Here is a 16,319-nt window from a genome sequence, read left to right as displayed (position 1 = left end):
TTCCAAAAGTTTTCATGCATGCACGTCATACTAATTGCACAGGGAACCATACTAATCTATCCAACGTCTAATATTATTTAACTAACCATGGAGAAGGCGAAAAACCTCTATCACAATTTTGCTGCTGTGATATATAACCTCTCCATTTTTTGAGGGTTTTTAAATTTTAATGAGGAAAACTCCTCGGCTCTCCGTTTCTCTTTTTGCTTTTGTTCGTTGGAGCAACCACACTCTGGCCATGGTGTACTATTCCTAGCTACAACACAGGGTCCCCTTCACGCATTTGTTGATACAAAACCTTTGCGTAATTCACCTGAGAATTAGTTATCATATTCATTAGCATTGCTCTTAAGCATGGAATAATACAACCAATGACTAAGAAAATAAGTACAATCACAATTGCGAATGGGATAAACATTCTGAGCAAAGTCTTATACCAAGAGCCCCCAAAGAGCCCGTCAAAGATCCACGGTTGATCAGGCCGGTGATCTTTGGCCATGGCATCTCTGAGATCCCTGACAACAGACAAAGCATCAGTCATGTTTATGGAATTCGCTTCTTCGGGTATGTACGTACAACAAGTGTCACCCACCATAGCACAGACGCCCCCTTGTGGGGCTGTCAAAAGGTCCAAAACCATTCTATTTTGCAGCACCATTTTTCTAATTGCTGCAATTTCAGTGTTTTGCATTTCATCTACTTCCAAACTGGCGTTTACAAACACTTGAAACCTGTAGTCAATTGTTTCAATTCGTAGCATGTTTTTAGCCACTCCAATTTGTGGAAAAAGAGCTAACATTACCTTACTTCCCGTGCTACGGTGTTTGAATTGTTCTGGAACATCAGTTCCCCAGATCGAATCATGGGGCTTAAACGACACCCTTCTTTTCACATGATGGTGCGCTGGACGACTGGTAACGATGAAAGTATTGTCAGTTACAGTAACAGGTGCGCACATACCGTAGGCTCTCGGAGGAATAAAAGAATATACTTTCCAACCACATAACCACCAAAGATGTGAAGATACAGGTAAAATGGTGACATTGGTGTTTAACGGTAGCACATATAAACATCTATTCTCATCTATAAAACCTAAATTTTGACCTGTACCATACATTGCAATGCATACTGGTAATCTCAATCCGCTCTCGGTCATAACCTGATTTTCAGTTTCCAAAATGGTGTCTAAACTTGGAACAATCTCTCCTCTCGAAGCATTGCGAAGAACTGGAAAATGTTGATCAGGTTTATGCGAAGATATTAACATATACGCAGCTCGAGCCATTTTATCTCCAAATACCTTTGAATGTACTCTTTGTTGCGTTACAGAATGTGGCATAAAAGAACAAACGAAGCAATTACTTTTCCTATTTTGTTTAGCAATTAATGTAGCATAACGATACTACGTGTTTGATAACAATGGATTCCTATCATATTTTTCTCCTGCAAATGGTTGATATAATGCGTCCATGACACCAGAATTTTGGGCTTTTTTGGCAGGTATTTCAACATAGGCTGTCAGTCTGATGTGCGGTTTATTTTTGAACGGCGATGTCACGACTGGTGTTGTCAAAGATGACAAGATGCATAAAGTTACGGGAAAACCAGTGTGATGTTCACGAGAATCAGGACAGAGTCTCAAGTCCAGGCATCCTGCAACATCATGAGTTATAATAGCAAGTTGGATATCAGTCATTGTACCAGTTCCAGTTCCTGTTCCTAACCAGTCCCTCTTGACGACGATTCGTTTTGCTTCTTGGGGACAGCTATTTCGAACCCATTCTGTGTTAGGCTTAGAACGGACCACAACGGAATCCCAACCAGTGGTCCAAGCCTTCCCTGACTTGATACGAGCGTACCAAAACTCTTGGGGATAATTGCTACCATCTTGTCGTTCTTCATTCACGAGGATGCTAAGGGGAAATGACACAATTCCTGCAGCTTCGAGTGGAAAGCAGGCTACAGGATGTGTCAAGCTTGGGCACTTTTCTGCCATCGTTGGATGTAAGGGTGGAGTTTGGCAGGCTGATGGAATGGGAGGCTTTACGTGCGTCATCTGGATTGCCTCCACTAATTCATACAGCAAGATGATGTGGACCAAACCCATGGCTATTGAGTAGTTTGGCTCCGTCTCTCTTCCACCTGCTCGGGATCTGGTTGGTGAACGATTTTGCAGTGCTTGGTCTCTGGGCCGAAGCAGTCTCTGCTCCTGTGGAGACAACAGGACAGACTGCGGCAGTACACAGGCTGACTGTACCTCTTTTGTTGTAAACATTTCACACAACCATTTTGCCAACAAAGCGCCTGGATCTGATTCATTTTCTTGCCAGGGCACACCTTCCCATAATGGGAGGATGAAAGGTCTGCCATGCAAGATCTCAAAAGGCGTTAAGCCGTTATTAGTGGGTGTTATTCTCATGTATAATTTAACCAAAAACAGACATTCAGGCCATGGTTTGCCTGTTGCCTCCATGGTTTTTCTGAGTCGATTTTTTATTGTGCCATTCGTTCTTTCAACCAATCCTGCACTCTGTGGATGGTATGCACAGTGGTTCTTTAATTTAATACCCAAATGTTCAGAGATTTTGGTGATTACGTCATTAACAAAATGTGGTCCATTATCACTCCAAATTATTCTTGGTATGCCATGTTCTGGAATAATATGTTTGCATAATGCTTTTGCAACGGATAATGCATCGGATTTCTTTGAAGGCACAATTTCCACCCATTTGGTGAATGAATCAATTAACACCAAACAGTATTTATAAGAATTACTTGTGCTTAGTTCAATGAAATCCATGTGGACCACTTCAAAGGGGTGTGACCCTTGTGGAAATGTTCCTCTTTTTGGTCGCATGTTACCTTGTGGATTGTGTTTACAGCAAATCAAACAACTCCGACAAAAGTTTTTTTGCATACGAGTTGAAACCTCTGCTTAAATGGAATACTTTCCCTGCTATAAACACCATGCCCCCTGTTGATATATGTGACCTACCATGGCTCAATCGAGCCACCATAGGGAACATTCTCGGTAAACATGGTTTGTTGTCTATTTTATACAGCTCATCAACGATCTTAGCACCATCGGCAAGCCACAAATCTTTTTCGGATTTTGTAGCCAACGCTTGCATGTCCTTCAAAACTTGTGTAGTCACTAATTCACGCATTTCTTGATTTACCAAATTGAAAGTAGTTTGAGCAGCCTTCTTGGCGGCTGCATCTGCTCTAGCATTACCTGAGCTAATTCTGTCTTTAGCTCTAGTGTGCGCTGCACATTTGCAAACCGATACATTTTTTTGGAAGGAGGATAGCTTTCAATAAGCCTCTCAATAAATCTGCATGTTCAACAGATTTTCCGTTCGATGTAGTCATTCCTCTGCGGTTCCACTGAGCTGCAAAGCAGTGAAGTGTGGGAAACGCATATTGACTGTCCGTAAAAATCGTCACCGTTTTCCCTTCCGCCCATTTACACGCTTCAGTCAATGCAACAATTTTTAAGTCTGGTCGTGGTTTGCAGTTCTCATTTATTCTGTCAACGCATGAATGTGGTTCTCCGTCCACAGGTAGAGGTATAAGTGTCGCTGGGTTAATGCTATTGCACCTCTCAACAGTTATGTGTGGTTGTTCCAGCAAGGTTGTCATGATAGACAAATGTCATGCTGGTGACAAGAAGGTCATTTTCGTGCCTGTAATTAATAAGTAATTGAGTGTGGTACCATCAGCGTTGTGGGATGAAAAAGTACTAGTTCAGCTGACGACTGAACTGCCAACGCTGTGGCACACACTGCTCTAACACATGCTGGAAGAGCTGCAGCTACTGGATCCAGTCTTTTAGAATAAAATGCAACTGGTCTCAGCTTTTGTCCATGCTTTTGTAACAGTACTGAAGTCATGTATTTGTCTTTGCAGTCAACTGTTTGAACAAAGGGTTTGTCATAGTCAGGTAAAGCTAAAACGCTAGTGTTTGCTATCAAATTTTTAATTCTGTAAATGCTTTACTGCCCTCTTCAGTCCACTGAATAGAGTCTTTCAGTGCCATCTCGTCTTGGTATATAAGTGTCAATAATGGTTGAGTAACTTGTGCATAATGCGGAATCCAAGTTCTGCAATAATTGCACAGTCCCAAAAACGTCATCATCTGTTTTTTCGTCTTAGGTCGAGGAACCTGCAAAATTGTCTGTTTTCTTTTAGTTGTCAACTCTCTTCCCTTTCTTGACAAAGATGTCCTAGAAAAACAACTTCTTCTTGGCAAAACTGCAATTTATCCAAAGAAGCTTTGTTACCTGTATTCGCCAAATATTGGAACAAAGCTATTGATACAGTCTTGTTCTCATCTTCAGTCGGTGAAGCAATTAAGATGTCGTCAACATACAAAAGAATCTGAGAAGATTCAGGATGTTTAAAATCAGCAATACACGAAGACATTTCCTGTGAAAAAAATTGTAGGGCTATCTGTAAACCCTTGTGGCAATCTTGTATATGTATATTTTTTTCCATTAAATGTAAATCCGAACCAATGACATGAATTTTTGTGTAACGGAATGGAGAAAAAAGCATTGCTCAAATCAATTACTGTAAACCATTTTTTGTCAGGTTTTAAACTGTTCAATAATGTGTGTGGGTCTGGCACACACGGAGCACGTGATTGTATGGATTTATTTATCTGTCGCAAATCATGCACCATTCTCCAAACTCCAGATTCCACTTTTTTGACAGGAAATATCGGTGTATTACATTCACAAGTTGGGTCTTCAATCAAAATACCAGCTTTCACCATATCCCGTATTACAGGGGTGATGCCAATAATAGCATCCTGTTTTAATGGATATTGTTTAAGTCTTGGCCGGTAAGTCGTTTTAGGCAATACTTCAACTGGTTTTGCTGTTTTAAGTAAGCCCACATCAGTTTTTCCCGATGACCAAAGGGTGGCAGGGATCTGGAAAGTCCTCCGCCCCTAGAGTGGCCATTAGTCATAATTCTAATGAATCGACCTTTACTGGGTCCCCCATAGCGTCAACTACGAAGGACTCCAGAAAGTTCACTTTTTTGGGTTTGTACCCTTCTTCTGTTGGTATTAAAGCTATTTGCAATTGTTGCAACAGGTCTCTCCCCAACAAATTTATTGGACACTCTCCACTCAAGACCATAGTGACCTTGTATGGAGTTAGTCCCTCATCTAAAATTTTTATTGGTTTGGAAATCGGTAACAATGTCACTTTCCCATCTGCAGATACCACAGAAATTTGTTGTCGACTCAGAGTGACACCTGGAATGGTGTCTCTTAACACTGATCTGCATGCACCACTATCGCAAAGAAATTTGACATCCTTTTTCCCAATTTTTAGCCAATAATAAGGCTTTTCATTTTCCGGTAAGGTCAAGGCAAATACATTAGTCAAATCCAAGATTTCAACTGGTTTTATTGATTCCCATTTCCCACTGTTGTGCTTGTTGTCATCAGTGTTGAAATGGGGCTCCGCGCGTCAATCTGAATGTTTTGTTTTTTGTCCTTCACCATATCGCGTATTATATGGTGGAGGTCTGTAAGATTTCGCATGTTTCCTTTTCGGTATAGGTTTCTTTTTGCAGTGGCGAGCAATATGCCCTACATTGCCACAACTGTAGCATCAATCATTGTGCGGCATCCGTCTCTTCACCCGATCCTGGTATAACACGTTCTCCATTATGTTACCCATGGTAGATGCCATCACATGTTCCATCGGCGAATTTGCAACCATTTCCCCACTTTTTTCTCACCACTTCTTGGGCGTGTATTGCCCAATCCATGAGATCAACCAACCTTCCAGTCCGGTGTTGGACATAATGTTTGCGAATGAAATCTCCAATTTCCGGCATCAAATTCTGCAGAAATGTTTGCTTGAATTGGTTGACATATATGGAATTCTCATCAGCAGATTCAGGAATACAGCAGTGGTTTCGAAAAACATTTTCCAAGCGTCCTCGAAAAATGTTAATATCTTCCCCACGTAACTGTCTACAATTCTGAATCATGCCAAAGTTTGGTGTTTTTTTTCCATAATGTTCGGATGTTTTCACAAATCAATCTCCGTTGGGTTGTCACCTCCTCGTACGTCATGTTCGTTCCCGTCGATGTTTTCCCAGTAAAGTCACCTTTCACCCAGTTCCAATGGTGTCCCAAACATCTCCTGAGAACCTTAAGTGTTTCTTGTCCATTCAACTGGTAAGAAGCACACAATTCCTCAAAATTCTCAGTCCAACTTTCTGCATTTTCAACATTACCTAATCCTCTGAATGCCTCTGCGACATCACTGTCGCCCCATGGCCGATAAACCAAGATAGTTTGATCATGTATGTTTGAAGAATTAGGGTTTGCTACCTGAATAAGTGGGAATGCTTCACAATCGCTTTCATTATTCATTTTAATTTCATTCAACTCTTCAAACGGACACAATTGTCCAGAACAATTTGCTCCTTGTACGCGAAGAGACACAATCAGCAGCAATCTGATTTGCCATATCAGGTTGTAATCCTCGTATTCCTCCAGTAGAGGTCATAAGCGCTCCATTCTGCTGGTCTGCCCAACAGACATCTGGAGTCATCACAGGGGGGGCCACCCGCCCCACAGGGGTTGAACAGATGGCGTCCCCCCCTTTCCTCAGCTCGGCAGAGGAAGGGTAGAAGGAGGAGGAGGAGGGGTTGGGTGCCCGCCCGGGGCAGCCCCCACTCCCTCCTCCTCGACCCTCACGGGGAAGCAAGGAGGAGGAGGAGGGGTAGGGTGTCTGCCCGGGGCAGCCCCCACCTTCTCCTCTTTGTCTGTCACGGGGGACTTCTGGAGACTGAAACAATGGCTGCTTTCCATCTTCCACTAACTTTTCATTAGGACGTGCAACAGATGAAGCCACAGTCTCATCGTCAGAGCTCACTTTGGAAGACATCGCGACCATTGTTTTCTCCTCTTTTTTCATTCGTTTGGCTTCAATTTCCCGTTCCCTGATTTTTGCTTGCGCAATCCAAGTTTCACAGGCAATTATCTCGGCATGTATCTTTCCAAGAGATTTTTTTCATCGCGGATGCTTCCTGAAGTTTTAACCGAAACATGATCTCTCTCAAAGGTTGTACTTGCAATATACCAGAGAATCCACTACATTCCATCCACTTCTTGCAATAAAGTTCACTTCCCGGAAACTTTTTGGACATAAACTCCACGTCCCTATGAATTGGGAAAAAAATAGCACCCATTTTCACTATTGCAACAACAAATTCCTTCTTTAACTATCACCAGAAAAGAAGCACACCTCGCGATGTTGATTCAAACCCAAGAACAAAGGGCGTGATTCGCGCCAATCCTCAGCCAGGATGCGCGTTCACGCACACACACAATGAATGCACTTACGCACGCACACACACACACACACTCTCTGGCATGCACTAACGGCTCAAATGACTTCGCCCCCACCCTTTTTTTTCTCCCCGAGACAAAGAACCCTCTCTGTGTCACTATTCTAGCATAGAACAAACCATTTTAAGAATGTATTTTTCATTTTTTTTCTTTCCTTTTGACTCTGTACTGTAGCAGCTGCCCTTTATAACGTCCGCTTTTCAGAATTAAAGCGCCCCTCACACAAACTGAATCCCAACTTATCACCACCTTGTGATCAATATTTTTTTTCCGCTGGAAAACTTCCGAATCACAAATCGGCGTGTGGAACCCAAACCGGACACATTTAGTTCATAAAAACAACCAAATATGCCGCGTGCACATTAATATGCACTATCTCCGCCGGTATACGGAATCTCATTTGGCCACCTCGCCTAACGAAAATCGCTTTACACCGGTTCGTACGTGAGTCAAGTGGAAAAGACTGCCTCTGGCCAGGAGAAGTCTCACAATACATTCAAATAATGGCTGCTAGCTAGCGCGGTACTTACTTAGTGAACTTCTGAAAAAACAGCCGTGTTGTCCTCCAGCCAGAACGTTAGGAGCCCCACCGCCACCGGAAAGGAGTGATATTCTTTCCGTCTCTCGTGCGGACTGCACAAGCAGGCTTCAGCGAAGAGCGAAAAAATCTTCGTTTCTTCCGTAGGTTGGCGCCAGCCAAGGAGCAGGTTCGCCGCGCGTCCCTACGCGTCGTGTCCCGTTAAAATTTAAAACGGGCTAAACCACCGGGAGCTTTTTGAGCTTCTTTCCCGTCTCTCATTGACTGGGTCGCCCAGGTGGTAGTCCACACGCTAAGGCTGGCAGACTGGCATCGGGTTTTGGCATCAATTAATGTTCGAATTAATTTCTTGTTCGTCTTTCCTGGTTCGGTTTTGTCAGAAGTTCAGTGATAAAAATATCAGTAACGACGATAGATGGTGAACAAAAAACGACTTTATTCCAATGAGACAGAAAAAAGCACTTCTCGTCTAAGTAAGGGCGAAGACATGAGCACACAGACAAAGATAGGAAACCAAGAGACAAAGAGAATGAACTCCCGCTACCAAAGACTTTTGAACATACACAGTGGCGATCTGTTGTCCAATCAGTTCTGGACAAGTCGATCTTCCCGTCCAATCGGTTACGAACAACTCTGTGTTGGGAGGGTCTTAGACTGTATTTGCTGTTGCGACAACTATTGAACTAATAAACTTGATAATTTTATTTAACTAAATTAGACGTGCAATAATCATAATGTGTACTAAGATAAACATGAAATAACATATGTTTACTAATCTAAACATGAAATAACGTAATATGTTTACTAATGTGCATAAACACTCTATCACTTTCTTCCGGACTTTCGCAAGCGTTATAAAGTCGTGCATTTGCATATCATTTTCCAAAGTAGATGCACAGAACCTCAGCCCAGAAGACAAATTCAAAAGAAGCTAACAACATATGTGACGCTACAAAACGTAAATTTACATTAAACCGTTACTGTAAACTTTACGTGAGATTTATGAAATGGGCTTAGTGGCTTGTAGCAAGCAATGCAAACGTTGCATTGTGGACCATGATGACAAATGCCTACTGCAGCAAAATCTACAGTCATGGATTTATACCATAAATTAAGCAAGGTAGCATTTGTGATAGGTACATCCGTAATTTAAAAAAAAAACTTTATACTGACAATGTTATTCTTTAATATGATAAGTCCTCTTGTTATGTTTCAAGTTGTGAAAAAGGGGGCAGGCAGGTTTTCAGAGTTGTCTGCCTTGTTGTCCGCTAACTTTTTGTCATGAGTTTCAGACACTTTTTTTTACTATAATTTGGACAAATTCGGCAGGCCGGATTAAAAAGCCTAATGTGGCCCGCGGGCCGTAGTTTGCCGAAGTCTGGTCTAGAATCAAAACAATGGCTTCAGATTTGGAGAATATGCTTTCTTATTACTCATCCAGTTATGAATATGATTCAAATAGTTCTGAAGAGGAAAGCACAAATGTTTGCAACCGATTAAAGAAGTACTTGTGTATCAATTCCAGCCATCAGGAGTCCAATGTAGCGTCCCAGAAAATGCACAATATGGCGCCCAAGCTCCGTTGGACATGGGCTGATTTGTCTGCTGGGAATTTGTGTCAACTAGTATCAAATAGTAGTCTTGCTGCAACACAACAATTCACCATCGCATTATTTATGTTTTTTCCTTCTAATTTCGCCATCAACACAAAGTTTTCAGACCAAACAAAGTACCCAAAATACATTGTGTCGCTTTCTCGGTCAGGGGCGTTCCAGCGTGATGTCACGTCAGGCATCGTCATCAACTCGAAAACAAGACTTCCTGAATATTCAGCGTGAGTCTTAAATAAAATAAAATATACATAAAATATAGCTATATGCCATTGAATCTTTGTAAAATACGCTCGGTAGAAGTCATTTGAAGCGATTTTACAAATTATGGACACAACTTGTCCGGAGGCGTCGGTTGTCCTTGAAGTCATATTGAAGAAAGAATTCTTATCAGACTGTTTGTGGTGTGTGATTTGTGGGTGAAGCGTCAGTTATGTTGCAGTAAATCAATCTTCAATGATCACTGAAGCATGCTGGGTACTTTCTATTGTGGGGATGTTTGTTTCACTTTAATGGCATTTGTATCTCACGGTGCACGTGTGTTGCATTGAGGACTGACCAAGTCCAATTGTTATTTTTGTAACCTTTTTTTTGTTCAGTCGATCAACAATCCAAGTTGCACACTCTCATCCTAAGATTGTTTTTTTTCACCTTAAAGGACAACCGACGTCACTTTTTTGTTTTTTAACGGACACCAGAAAAACATTTTATAGCATCTAAAATACCCAAAACACGCAGTATGATATTTTTAGTCAAATGCAAAACACCAATAAAAATGACTTAAAGTGTCCAAAATCTGCAAGAAATTGAGCTGCGAATTGGGCATTTTCAGAAAGTCCCATCCCCAGTTTGTGACGTCACGCCAAGATGTCTAAACAATGGCTTCAGATTCAGAAAATATGCTTTCTTGTTCCACATCCAGTGATGAATATGATTCAAATAGTTCTGAAGAGGGAAGCATACATGTTTGCAATCGATTAAAGAATTTATTTGTGCCATTTTGAGGCAACATTGGGGGAAAATCTCTCACCCAAAAAAGAGGCAGTTTCCACAGGCTGATAAATTCCTTATATGGCGCTTGGACGCCCTATTCTGGCCTTCTGGCGGCTTTTGGGTGCAACACGAGGTCCCCAGACCAAACAAGTACAGCAAAATACATTGACGTGATGGAAGGACCGCTACAATGCGTCTTTTTTACGGTGAAGGGCGGTCCTTTAGTGACGTCACGTACGGACTCGTCACCAACTCAAAAACAACTTCCTGAATATTCAGCGCGAGTCTTAAAACGTAAAACGAATCTTTGTAAAATACGCTCAGTAGAAGTCATTTGAAGCCATTTTACAAATTAATGGCACAACTTGTCCGGAGACGTCGGTTGTCCTTTAAAGCTGCCTTTTGTGCCTTTGTGTTCATATGACGTGACACCTTTTGGAGCCAAAAATCAAAGTGTGCAAATCAGTATTCCAGGTGTGTTAAAGTGGAGGCAAGTTTGGGTGAAAATTTGAGTGCCATCAAGTCATGCTGTGAAACTCGCTGTGCGGGTCTCTGTGAGTTGCGTGTGTGTCTGAGTCTGAGTCCGAATGGTTCTGCCCCGTGATTCCCCCCAATCTCTCTGTCCCACGCTGGCTACTTATATACCCTTGGCCTGCGTGCATGGGAATGAGTCAGACATCAAGGACATCAAAGGGTTGAAAGGCGCACTTCCGCGTGACGCCACATGTGGTTAAAGTGTACTCCATCCAGTTCTAAATAACCTGTCCAGTAAAATGTGGTGTCTATCCTTTCAATTTATTCCCAATACTACATTTTAAATCAGTTACACCCTCCCCACACACACACTATTGAAAAAAAGTTATTGTCATATAATTAATATAAATGTATTTTACATGCTACGTTTAAAATCCATCCATCCATCCATCTTCTGCCGCTTATCCGGGGTCGGGTCGCGGGGGCAGCAGCTTCAGTAGGGAAGCCCAGACTTGCCTCTCCCAGCCACTTCTTCTAGCTCGTCCTGGCAGATCCCGAGGCGTTCCCATGCCAGCTGGGAGACATAGTCTCTCCAGCGTGTTCTGGGTCGTCCCCGGGGTCCCCTGCCAGTGGGGCATGCTCGGAACACCTCACGAGGGAGGCGTCTCGGGGGCATCCTAATCAGATGCCCGAGCCACCTCATCTGGATCCTCTCGATGTGGAGGAGAAGCGGCTCGACTTTGAGCCCCTCCTGGATGACCGAGCTTCTCACCTTATCTCTAAGGGAGAGCCCGGACACCCGACGGAGAAGGCTCATTTCGGCCGCTTGCATCCGGGATCTCGTTCTTTCGGACACAACCCATAGCTCATGACCATAGATGAGGGTTGGGACGTAGATCAACCGGTAGATTGAGAGCTTTGCTTTGTGGCTCAGCTCCACCACCGATCCGCCTGTCGACCTCTCGCTCCCTTACACCCTCATTCGTGAATAAGACACCCAGATACTTAAACTCCTCCACTTGAGGCAAAATCTCCTCCCCGACCCGGGGAGGGCACTCCACCGTTTTCCGACTGAGAACCATTGTCTCAGATTTGGAGGCGCTGATTCTCATCCACACCGCTTCACATTCAGCTGCGAAACGCTCAAGCGAGAGTTGGAGAGCTCCACTTGAAGGCCCCAACAGTACCACATCATCTGCAAAAAGCAGAGATGCTATACTGAGGCCACCAAAACGCAAACCTTCAACGCTTCGGCTGCGTCTAGAAATCCTGTCCATAAAGGTTATGAACAGAATCGGTGACAAAGTGCAGCCTTGGCGGAGCCGGAGCCCTCACTGGAAACGATTCCGACTGATTGCCGGCAATGCGAACCAGACTCTGACATCGGTCGCATAGGGACCGAACGGCCTGTATCAGGCGCTCCTGTACCCCATATTCCCGCCCACCGGTTCACGACGTCTCGAGTCGAGGTCAGCAGCGCCCCACTCTCACTGTACACAGTGTTAGTGGTGCACTGTTCCCCTCCTGACCGCTGACCGCATGGTGGACCAGAATTTCCTCGAAGCGGTCCGGAAGTCGGCTTCCATGGCCTCACCGAACTCTTCCCATGCCCGTGTTTTTGCCTCGGCGACCACCGAGGCTGCATTCCGCTTGGCTAATCGATACCTGTCAGCTGTCTCAGGAGTCCCACAGGCTATATAGGCCCGATAGGACTCCTTCTTCAGCTTACCGGCATTCCTTACTACTGGTGTCCACCAGCGAGTACGGGGGTTGCCGCCACGACAGGCACCAACCACCTTACGACCACAACTCTGATTTGCCGCCTCAGCAAGGGTTGTACGGAACATGGTCCATTCGGACTCAATGTCCCCCACCTCCCCCGGGACATGTGTATAGTTCTGCCGGAGGTGGGAGTTGAAACTCCTTCTGACAGGGGATTCGGCCAGACGTTCACAACACGTTTGGGTCTTCCAGGTCGGACTGGCATCTTCCCCCACCAACGGAGCCTACTCACCACCAGGTGGTGATCAGTTGACAGCTCCGCCCCTCTCTTCACTCGAGTGTCCAAAACATGAGGCCGCAAATCCGATGATACAACTATAAAGTCAATCAGCGAACTGCGACCGAGGGTGTCCTGGTGCCACGTGCACATATGGACACCCTTATGTTTGAATAAAGTGTTTGTTATAGACAATCCGTGTCGAGCACAGAAGTCCAATAACAAAACACCACTCCTGTTCTGATCGGGGGGGCCGTTCCTCCCAATCACGCCCCTCCAGGTCTCACTGTCATTGTCCACATGAGCATTGAAATCGCCCAGCAGAACAAGGGAGTCCCCAGGGGCAGCGCTCTCCAGCACACCCCCTAAGGTCTCCAAAAAGGATGGGTACACTGAACTGCTATTTGGTGCATATGCACAGACAACACAGAACCCGTCCCCCCACCCGAAGGCGGAGGGAAGCAATCCTTTTGTCTACCGGGGTGAATCCCAACGTACAGGTGGCGAGTCGGGGGGCAATAAGTATGCCGATACCTGCTCTACGCCTCTCACCGTGGGCAACTCCGGAGTGGAAGAGAGTCCAACCCCTTTCGAGAGGGCTAATACCGGAACCCAGGCTGTGTGTGGAGGCAAGCCCAACTATGTCTAGTCGGAACTTTTCGACCTCATGCACCAGCAAAGGCTCCTTCCCTGTAAGAGAGGTGACATTCCACGTCCCAAGAGCTAGCTTCTGCAGTCTTGTTTTCTGCAGTCTTCGGAAGTCTTGTTTTTGAGTTGGTGACGAGTCCTCACCCTACGTCACTGAAGGAACGCCCCTGACTGAAAAAAGGACACATTGTAGCAGTCCTTCCATCACGTCAATGCATTTTGCTGTACTTGTTTGGTCTGAAAATTTTGTGTTGCACCAAAAAGAGGCAGAAGAGGGCGACAAAGCTCCGTGTAAGGAATTAATCAGCCTGTGGAAATGGGCTGATTAATTCCTTATACGGCGCTTTGTCGCCATTTTCTGCCTATTCTTTGGTGCTACATCCCCCCCCCCTATTGCCTCAAAATGGCACGGAATAAATTCTTTAATCGATTGCAAACATGCATGCTTTCCTCTTCAGAACTATTTGAATCATATTCATAACTGGATGATTAACAAGAAAGCATATTCTCCGAATCTGAAGCCATTGTTTTGATTCTCCAGCAAGGCAAGATGTCTTGGGGTGACACCACGAATAATGGGGTGGGACCTTCTGAAACTGGCCACTTCCGGGTTCATTTTTTTGCAGATTTTGGGCACTTTAAGTCATTTTTATTGGTGTTTTGCATGTGACTAAAAATATCATACTGCGTACTTTGGGTATTTTAGATGCTATAAAACGTTTTTCTGATGTCAGTTAGGAAACGAAAAAGTGATATCGGTTGTCCTTTAAAACCATTTTTTATGATTTGCAAATACCCTAGTGGGTGAGTGGCCAAAAGTGTTGTAGGCAAATGTGCAGTGACCCAATATATTTGACCGCACTATCAGCATCCATGTTTATTTGCATCACGAGAACATAAAATGTTGCTTGCATGGATTCCAACCAGTGATGAGAAACTCAGGTCTGGAGCGTTTCTGGGCACAGAGTAGGCTTGTTGCCGTTGGCTGTAATTTCAAGTAGAGTTTCGATTTAATCTCATTTTAATCTTGGCATAGAGGTGCAACAACCTTATTGGTGTACAGTGAGTGCATATGAAGAACATTCGTATCAAACAACGGGGTAATGTAAATGTGGTTATACAAAAAAAAAAAATCTATGTATGGTGATTTTTGAGTTAAAATCTTCCCTGAAAAAGCTTAAAGGACAACCGACGCATCCGGACAAGTTGTGTTCATAGTTTGTAAAATCACTTCAAATGACTTCTACTGAGCGTATTTTACAAAGATTCCACCGCATGCATATAGCTATATTTTACGTTTTAAGACTCGCGCTAAATATTCAGGAAGTCTTGTTTTCGAGTTGATGACGATGCCTGACGTGACGTCACGTCTGGAACGCCCCTGACCGAGAAAGCAACACACACTGCATTTTGGGTACTTTGTTTGGTCTGAAAACTTTGTGTTGATGGCGAAATTAGAAGGAAAAAACATAAATAAACCAATGGTGAATCGTTAATCGAACTATTTGATATTCGCTGACACAAATTCCCAGCAGATAAATCAGCCCATTTCCAACGGAGCTTGGGCACCATATTGTGCATTTTCTGTCAAGATGCCTCAAAATGACATGGAAGGACTTCTTTAATCGATTGCCAACATTTATGCTTTCCTCTTCAGAACTATTTGAATCATATTCATGACTGGATGAGTAACAAGAAAGCATCTTCTCCGAATCTGAAGCCATTGTTTTGATTCTACAGCAAGGCAAGACGTCCTGGCGTGACGTCACGAACAAGGGGGAGGGACCTTCTGAAACACGCCATCTCCGAGGTCATTTTGAAGTACAGTAAAGTCTCGTTATATCGATATTCTCGGGAGTCAGGAAAAATGTCGATATAACCGTACTGTCGATATATCCGTCCTGCGCCGAACTGCATTAAAGTTTTGGGACACTAACTCATTTTTATTGGCGTTTTGCATTTAACTAAAAATATCAGCCTGCGTGTTTTGGGTATTTTAGATGCTATAAAACTTTTTTCTGATGTCCGTTAGGAAACAAACAAAAAAAGTGTCGGTTGTCCTTTAAATCTGACAATACTTTTCGCGCATTGAAAATCAATTCCCGCCCTAAAATGAATGGAAAGGCCGATGTTTCATAGCGTGACAAAAACAAAAGAAAAATAAACTTTTTTTTCAACAAGGAAAATGGCACTCTGCAGCAACAACACATTGAATTCAAATGTAACCAAATAGTTTCGGCCTCAAGACGTCTCGCCTGGATTCAATGGGCCTCCTTTCTGGTGTACGTTCCTTGGCCACATGAGGGAGTGCAGAATAAATACACAACAGAAAATGACAACAAATGTTTCGAACTATACATCGAGGAATGTCGGAAGTACACGTTTTACAACCTCCAACCGGCTTCAATCTGACAATGGCAAACCCCTCCCCATTAAAGGAAAAATATGATTTGCAACATTATAAACACATTTTGCTTTGATTCAATTATTCAAAATCACTTCAAGTAACACCATGATTTGTACTGACTACAAGATGATACAGATTGCCCTGATCACTCATACATGAAATGACAGTAATTGGCAAAATGAATTAAATGCTTTGAATATACAATATTACTTTACATCTGTAACGGAGTTGTGCACTTAGATTATTAAATTATGAAGGAAGTGACGCAA

The sequence above is a fragment of the Hippocampus bargibanti genome, linkage group LG09 (assembly GCF_051943395.1).
Source record: "Hippocampus bargibanti isolate YZ-2025 linkage group LG09, ASM5194339v1, whole genome shotgun sequence".
NCBI lineage: Eukaryota > Metazoa > Chordata > Actinopteri > Syngnathiformes > Syngnathidae > Hippocampus > Hippocampus bargibanti.
This window is presented reverse-complemented; position numbering follows the sequence as displayed.